Genomic DNA, 6,700 nt, shown 5'->3' with positions numbered 1-6,700 from the left:
TGGCTTGGAAAGTGTTTTCCAATGAAGGACTTGGGAGAGGCACAGTACATATTAGGCATCAAGATCTATAGGGATAGATCTAAGAGGATGATTGGATTGAGCCAAAGTACTTATATTGATAAGGTACTAGCACGATTCAATATGGTGGAAGCCAAGAGAGGCCACCTACCCATGTCTCAGGGCATAACTCTCAGCAAGAAACACTGTCTGAAGACACCTAATGAGCGAGAGAGAACGAGTGAGATTCCATATGCTTCGCTTATTGGATCGATCATGTATATTATGATATGTACAAGGCCAGATGTGTCGTTTGCCTTGAGTTCTACGAGCCGATACCAATCAGACCCATGAGAGGCGCATTGGAATGTGTCCAAAAATATCCTAAAGTACCTAAAAAGGAACAAGGATAAATTTCTGGTGTATGGTGGAAGTAAAGATTTCGTTGTTGAAGGTTATACCAACACAAGCTTCCAGACTGACAGAGATGACTTCAAGTCGCAATCAGGATATGTGTTCTGTTTAAATAATAGAGGAGTGTTCAGTTAGAAGAGTGCTAAGCAAAGCACGACTGTAAATTCTACATCTAAAGCCGAATACTTGGTAGCTTCTGAAACAGCTAAGCAGCCAGTTTGGATTCGTAAGTTCGTTGGTGAACTTGGTGTTATACCCTCCATAAAAGGACATATAGACCTCTATTGTGATAATAGTGGGGCTATTGCTTAAGCCAGGGAGCCAAGGAAGCATTAGAAAGTCAAACATGTCATGAGGCGATTTAACATGATAAGGGAATGGAAGACCGAAGGTGAAATCAGAATTTGTAAGATTGGAACGGACGATAACATAACCGACCCACTCACTAAACCTTTGCCTCAAGTGAAACACAACAAGCACATTGAGGCAATGGGAATTAGGCATGTCGGAGACTGGCTTTAATTTTCCTATTTGTGTGTTTTAATTAAGTTTTGGAGATCTTAATGTAAAACACTATGTTATATTATTCATTTATGGAGTAATTTTAATTTTTCGCAAATTATTAATCCATGTCTATTTAATTATGGTATAGAATTAAATAATGAGTCCATTCGATTTGAGAATATTCAAAATAGGGTATTAAGACAACGTCTTGGATAAAGAAACACCTATTAAGTGAACGTTGAATATCATATCAAAAATATCCTTAATCGAGGTCATTTGAAAGTTAGACGACTAATGACCACGCGAGATTAGTGTGTAGTATGATTTATATATAGCACCGTTTCTTATGCTACAAGGACAAGATTATCATAAATCATTTGCATTGGTATTAGTTTGGAACTATACCGGATCAACCTATGAGAATACTTCAAGAGATTTAACAATCGTCATAAGTATATTACTCATTATGGCTATCAAAACTTCTTTCCTCGACCATGAGTATTGTTAGTTCTCTTGTTTGAGTACAAGTCTGTTTAGATGTTATCAAACATCTTCCGTATAAGGGGATTAAAAAGGCAACACTCGGGCGGCTAAGGCCTCTTATTAAGGGATGCTAACAATGCAAGACTAGGAATGTCCCCCTATTAAGGCTAGGGAAGCTAGGCTAGTAAGGCTTATAAACATGTGCATGGCTTGGCTGCAAGCCTAATAGTCACACAAGTGTATTAGCTGGGCGAGCTGGCCGAGCGCGCATGCTAGCATCACTAGCCCTAAAAGCATAAAGGCTGGCCTGCTAACAAAAGCTTGCACCAGCCCGCACGCACCAGCCAACCCTGCAAGCAAGGCCAGCAGCATGCAAGCCGCGGCACAGCAACTAGCAAAAGCTAGCATGCTTGCGCGATTGCCCAGCCCAACGAGCTAGCAGCAAGCGTGTAGCCGCGTGGGCTTGGTGCAACTGGCAGGCCCATGTCGAAGCCACAAGGCCTTGACCGACCTTTTCCTTGTTGCTCAAGAATGTTGACCGGTCTTAGCTTGTTGTGATTGGTGGGTTTGGTGGCTTGGGGAACAAGGATGCCTTGTGGTCCTCCTTATGGTCCTCACCTACCCTCCTCTTCTCCTTGTGACACTTGTTGATTACTAATTGAATTGTAATTATTAATTTAATTTGGAATTAAATTAATCATTCATTTTCTCATTTCAACAACTCTCCCATATGGAAAGTTGATGGAACTTTAGGGAGCATTTCCCTATAAATACCCACCTTGGGTATTGGAATTTCTCACTTGAGTTGAGCTCAATAAAGTATCTCCCTAAAGTGAGAAAGCCTATAAGTTCGTAAAACTCTAGTTTTATTTGGTCTACCCTTGTCTAATCTACAAGGTAGGGGCCAGTTCGGTTCGCGAAGGTGTGAGACATTGCAGGGTTGCACTTGCGAGTCTCGAAGTTTTCCATGTCCGAGCTTGTGATACGAGCGAAGCATGCGTCAAGGGTGAGATACCCTTATCCTTTCTTTCTCTCTCTTCCCTTTATGTGTTTATGCTTTCTTTAATTGCATGCTATGTTGTTATATTGTAATTATTATGCATGGGATCCTTTTGCAGGTTTTGTTTCCGCGCGGTGTCGGACACCGCAAAACCTTACAGAGGAAACTATTGAAATTACAGGTATTATTATAAGAGATTAGATTCAATAAATTTCCTCACGTTTTTCTTCGATTTTGAAAGAAAATCTAAGGAAATTAAATAAATCTTATAACTAGAAGGTTTCCACAAAGGTTTATTTAATCTCTAAAGTGGCAAAATAGTAAGTTCCATTAATCTGTAAACATTTAGGTTGTTCTCTTGAATAATGTCATGTTTTAAATGTAATGTTAATGTCTTCTTATAGAATTGAAAATTCTTTTTGGATAAGTTTTGTATTATCTTTATAAACTTTAGTTGTGTGTGTGCGTGCGAGCTTGTGTCCTTGTGCGTGCACGTGCGCACGTTGGTGGGTTAGTGGTTGTGTGTGATTAGCTTCCTTCCTCCTTTTTCAATCTCAATGTTGAAAAATTTACTCTAATTACACAAACTCCTGGCTAAATATAACTAAAGATATTAGTGATTTGTAATGTGCATTGGCTAGCGTGAACTACTGCACATTGTAATTACAAATGAATGGGCAAAGTTTTTACAAGTAATGAGCTGAATAATAATTTTGGGAAATTCTACATGGTGACCTTATGGTTTTGCATTTTCTACGTGGAAGACGAACTTTTTTCCAACTCTCTTCAGTGGTACCAAAGTTTAGAAAAAGTTACATAGTGACCTTTTTTAGGTTTATGGCTAACCTTTTTAGTTAAAATGGTTAACTTTTGATTATTTTTTTTCATTAAAAAATCATTTAAATTATATTTTCAAGTAATAAAATTAAAAAAAAAAAAAAAAAGATTCCCAACCACCTATCCCACCCCTAGCCTCGCCGGAAACCTTGCTGCTGCTACCCCCCCTCCCCTGGCGCCGGTGTCTCCCCTCCCCAAACGCCGGTTTTCTGCCTTGGGTTTATTTTTCTTTTGCACTTTCTACATTTGTTATATCTTGTTATAATGTTTTTTATTAATTATGTTTTTGTAAAGCATTTGATGTTTTTCTCACTAAACATATGGCCATTACTCTTAATCCTATTGCCTTATTTTTTTATTTATTATTTAAGAAGGTATAAAAGAGAGGTTGTTTGGATTGGGATTCCTTGATTAAGAATATATTGACATTTATTGGCCTATTGCTTTAAAACAAACAAAAATAATAGGATATGTGAACATATGATAAGTCTATTGATTTTTCCCAATGCTTAATGTTGAATCATTGTCAAAACTCAAACTCTTGTACCCAAAATGTTTGGTAAACAACCTAAGTAGTCATTTTCTTTGGCGTCTTGGTTCCTTGCTTTCACATGACATATCTATATCAAATAGAATTTAGGGTTGTTTGAAGCTGCCTCAAACAAACTCTTTTGAAGTCTTACTTATTAAGGTTATGTTCACTTCATCCGATTTGATCTTATTTAATAGTTTTGTTTGATACAATTTCCCGATTGACTAAACTTTCATCTAATTTGCAAACTAATACTTTTAAGAAAAATAATCCAATGAGATGCCATATGATTTATATCACTGTGTACTTTCCAATTATTAACTCTTCATAATTTTTAATTTTTTATTTAATTTACCGTCTTTGTCAGCAGGACCTTGCGAAGCAAGCTAAACCAGCGGGTTGGAGCCCTTACCTATACCAGAGAGACCGGGCAAGCTGAAGACGAGCTCGTCTTCGGCACGGGCAAGGTCCCCCCCGAGGGTGCTAGGGGGGTAACGGTCCGATTAATCAGCCCGCTAGAAAATTGGAAAAATTGACCCCGACAGCCCTCTCCATATTGTGAGGATCCTCCACGGGGATCCCCTGCTCTCGAAGATTTATTGCATCAATGAAAAAATTTCCCCCTTAGGGCTCGGGCCCTTGGAGAGCAGGCGAAATCTTCCGGAATTGGAGTTTCGGGCCCATGTCGGGGCCTCTTCTGTAGTCTTTCCTCCCCTGATGGACCAACTGGCTGCCCATCGGCATCATCAGGAACAAAAGATGGATCATAAGGGTCCCGGTGGTGTACTGGACCCCCCGGGCACTCCCCCCGAACTAGCCGACAAATGCTTTGGGGCTTGGGGAGGGGCAGCCACAGGGGCTTGGGCAGAAGCCTCCCCTTCGTCGCTTATGCAGGCCGATTGGGATTCAAGCAATCAAAGCACTGTCTTCCTTTCTCATATTCAAATGCGGGAACTCGACATAATTAAAGATATTTAGTGATAGGCAAATATGATCATTTTTTAAATAAGCAAGTAGTTGCTTGAAAAGGTTGAATAAACACAGCCTAAGTGAATAATATCAAGCATCTACATCCTCTTGTAGTTGGGAGTAATTAGTGCCAAATCATGTTAGTCAAGAAAATGTCCTTTAGAAGTTAGTATTTCATTAGTTGTCAATACTTCCTCTCATTTTTTTTAATCGCAACGTTTGGAAATTTGCACTTTTCACACGTTCTTTTGACCTTTTTTTTTTCTATTTATTTATTTAATTATTTTTTTTTTTTTTTTTTTTTTTTTTGTGATTTATGTGTTTGAGAAACAATCATGTGGGGTTTTATTAGATTCATTTCAATCCTTATTGTTAGAACTAATTTATTGTTAGAAGCAATGCCATATACTTTGGAAAAAATTTGACAACAATACTCCAATCTTTGCCTGTCATTTTATTTTAATCACTCCTTTCAGTTAAGTAGGGATACTCCAAATTTTGCAATATGTCTTCTTTAAATGGCCTGCCACGGCATGTTTTTTAATCCAACATGTTAAGTTGGTTTGCTAATATTTTTTTTTTTTTTGGCATAATAAACTCCCCCATTCCCGTTATTTTCTACTTTGTTCCCCTCTCTCGCGGTCACTCCCTCTCCTTCTCCCTCTTTCGTTCTTCTTAATTCTCAGCACTCTGGCAGTTTTTCTTCTTCTTAATTCTCTACACTTTCCCAAGTTTTCTTCTTTGTTTCCATGGATGGCGGACTTCAAAACTGTCTCTAGATCTACAAAAGTGGCTGTTCATCATCCATTGTCGAGTAATAAGCTATTTTGTCCTGATTATTAGTACAAATTAATAACTAACTATTAAAACCACAACTGCTCAGTTATAAACAGTAATCGTGACTGGTATTGCCAACATTTCAATGTAGTTATATAATTAATCTCACATAATATAAACAAACGATCACTCGCTTGATAACATTTCAGCAAATAAGCCACATAACAGTGTAGCAATTTTTAAATTGGATGAATTTTTTCTCAAGTTTAATTTGGGCATGATAGATTTTTTATATTGCACATGTATGCATCGCGTGTGTCTCTTAGCTTGCTTGTATGATAAAGAAAAGGATGGTTTGGGCAGTAATAGCAGAAATCAAATTGACTGGAGGCAGATGAGTAAATGGGAGGTTGCTAAGGCCGGAAATTTGGTAAAAGAGGGAATAGGAGCTCCTGTTGTTTAACTATAAAGTCAGTAGTAGCTAACCACAGCCCATTTTAAGAAGATACAGTGTGAACTGTGAAGGTTGGACTTTCTTGATTAAATTGAAAGTTGGAACCTTTATAAGAAGGCTTTTCAAAATTTCATATACTTTCTGGATAGTTATTTTATTTCAATGTTAATCCTTTTTTCATAATTTGATGATATCTTGGACACTGGCCATGTGCTTTTTAAATTGCTGCAATAATCTTTAATCTTATCACTATTATGGTTGTTGCTGCAGTCGTTGTACTAGTATTGAGTGAGTACCCAAGGGTGATGGTAACTTTGTTGCTCATTCAAATGGTAATATGTATGTGTATGAGAAGGTATGAATAATTTAATGCTAAAACTCTTGCAGTTCCTGTAGTCATCAACTTACATGTTTGTATGGTTTGTTGGACTGATCCATGTCTCATAATGTTTTGGTGTAGAGCAAAGATGGTGCAGGTGATTCTTCATTCCCTGCCACTAAGGATCTGTCCCAATTTTTTTGTAGCCCATGCACGGGCAAACAAGGTACTCTCTCTATTCTGGCAATGTATCTTCTGAAGCATGCAGCGTCTGGTTTGTTACGTAACAATAATCTTGTTGAACATATATACCTACCCTTTCTCTGTCTTGTTGATACAATAAAAACTTTAGCTGATAAACTAGGTAGAGGCTGAAATTTTGTTGCTTGTTAAACAATAAGCTAAATAAACTGC

The sequence above is a fragment of the Chenopodium quinoa genome, unplaced genomic scaffold (assembly GCF_001683475.1).
Source record: "Chenopodium quinoa cultivar QQ74 unplaced genomic scaffold, ASM168347v1, whole genome shotgun sequence".
In the NCBI taxonomy this organism is placed as follows: Eukaryota; Viridiplantae; Streptophyta; class Magnoliopsida; order Caryophyllales; family Amaranthaceae; genus Chenopodium; species Chenopodium quinoa.
This window is presented reverse-complemented; position numbering follows the sequence as displayed.